This window comes from Chrysochloris asiatica, unplaced genomic scaffold (genome assembly GCF_000296735.1).
Source record: "Chrysochloris asiatica unplaced genomic scaffold, ChrAsi1.0 scaffold00036, whole genome shotgun sequence".
Taxonomy (NCBI): domain Eukaryota; kingdom Metazoa; phylum Chordata; class Mammalia; order Afrosoricida; family Chrysochloridae; genus Chrysochloris; species Chrysochloris asiatica.
Genome location: NW_006408554.1, coordinates 10,264,218 through 10,266,433, shown reverse-complemented (window position 1 = coordinate 10,266,433; position 2,216 = coordinate 10,264,218). Strand labels below are relative to the sequence as shown.

The 2,216-nt window shown below is 34.0% G+C and overlaps 1 protein-coding gene across 1 annotated transcript in view; it reads left to right on the top strand.

Moving 5' to 3' along the window:
• PREX2 (phosphatidylinositol-3,4,5-trisphosphate-dependent Rac exchange factor 2) overlaps positions 1–2,216 on the top strand; it is a 482,194-nt gene that overhangs the window by 239,452 nt on the left and 240,526 nt on the right. The window lies entirely within an intron of this gene.

Genomic DNA, 2,216 nt, shown 5'->3' with positions numbered 1-2,216 from the left:
CTTTACGGGAGCAGAAAGCCTCTTTCTCCCGCGGAAGCAGCTGGTGGTTTTGAACTGCTGACCTTGTGGTTCGCAGCTCGATTCGTAACCACTACACTACCAGATCTTCTTACTCTCTCACTCTATATATATACATAATATGCATGTATATATGCACACACACACATGTATATATATATACATATACATATACATATGTGTGTGTACATATGTGTGTGTGTACATACATGTATATGTACATATGTGTGTATGTATGTGTGTGTGTGTGTATATATAGCCATTGGGCTGTAAGGATGAGATTGACAAGTTTTGAATTCATGAATAGTTGGGTGCCCTGTTTATCTTAAGAGCTGGGATACAGTTCTAAAAGCTCATCAAGTGGACTAAAAGAGTGACTAGGATTCATTAAAGTGACTAATTTAGGAAGATTTTGAACTAAAGGGTGGCAAAGAACAATCATAATGTCCTTTCTTCAAACCTAATATAAACTATTACTTCCCTTTTATCTAATTATACTTATGATAAGACTAACTTATTGGTCTACTTGTTGATGCTTTGAGGATATTTGAAAGGAAGAGAATGGAAAGGAATAAAGGAGTAATTCTCCAAAGAAATTTTAATTAAACATAAAGGCCCTTCTCATGGCCACTGTAACTCCACAAATACTAGTTCACTGAATGCAGTCATTTTAATGGTTAGAGGACTTTGAAGTCATTGATTTCAAGTCTTTCATTTGATAGATAAGAAGAAAATAGGCCTAAATATAAGTAGGCATATCCTTAGGCAAAGGATTACTCTCCCAACTCTTCCCTCTGTGATTCTTTGCAATTCTTTAATTCCAGGTCTGGGTTCAAACTTCTCTTCCATCATTTAACTGTTTTTGCTTCAATGTTCTCATTCATAAAACGGGACTAATAAGAGTATCTATGTTATGGGGCTGCTGAGAGCATTAAATGAATCTAGGTCTGTAAAGCATTTAATGAAATCATCAACACAGCCTCTACTCCAATAGTTTTATCTATGACATGTTGTCTGTTCGAACATTATAGTTTGTATCATTCCTGCTTTGTTATATCAAGAGTATAGTTTTATACTTTATTGATTTCAAAACTTCTTTTGAGGATGGAATCCACATTTTCATTCTTTTTATTTTATATATTTTTTGAATTTATAATTCTTCATATATACCCTTTTTCTAATGTTATGATTCCTATAAATCACTCATGTTTTCTTAGGATAGCAACCTAGACAGTTTTCTGTAATTTAGCTCCGTATGTTTTTGAGGAAAGGGGCAAAACTATGAAACAGCATTTTTTTGCCTAATGTGATAGTAGTTCAAGCCTAACAGTCACTCTTGGAAATCCTATATGTGGTTGCTATGAGTCAGAACCGACTCAATGACACTTAACAACAACAACTGTTGTATTGTACTATTGATAATGTCAAAAAATATTTTACTAGGTTGCAATTTTGTTCCTTGCGGTATCTTAATACAGTAAATTATTTAGCATACTTAATTTCCTACAGGAATTATAATGTTCTTCCTATATAAATGCAATTCAAGGAGACGGGCTGTGTGCTGACAACCGAGGGGGGCGGCAGGCTTGTAGTGTATACTCTTTGGTTGGGTGGTGATGCATGGAGGGGATTGTAATGATGACAAGGAAATGATATACGATAGGATGAATGTAAAGCTAATGTTCTCCCATGTAAACTATCACATAATTCACAATAAAACATTTAAAAAAATAAAATAAAAATAAATGCAATTCAACCTTTAAGAGTCAATATAGTGTTTTTGCTAGATAGTCATGTCCTTCAAAGACCATTCATGAGAGGAGTACCAATATTTTGACCAACTGTACCTCTTGAAGATTAACCCTATTGAAGTTTAGAATAACCTCATATTCCTTAGGGTAGAAAGAGATAGAAAGACCTTGTTCAGGAAGCACTGAGAGGCCGCTGTGTATTCCTACAATCCCAAAGCAATAATAGTTCATCAAGGTCTGAAAGCTCTGTTAGTTTTGCAGAAGTGAACTCATCTAAAACATATAGAAGCATGAACTGCCTCTATTTTATTTTTCATGCTCACCAGAATAAGTGTGCATTCCATTTTCTTTTTCCTAGTCAGTTTCATTTTCAATTGAGTCTTTTATTTTTTTCAAGTTTTTATTGTGAATTGAGTTTTTAGTTTACATGGGTGAACATCAGTTTTA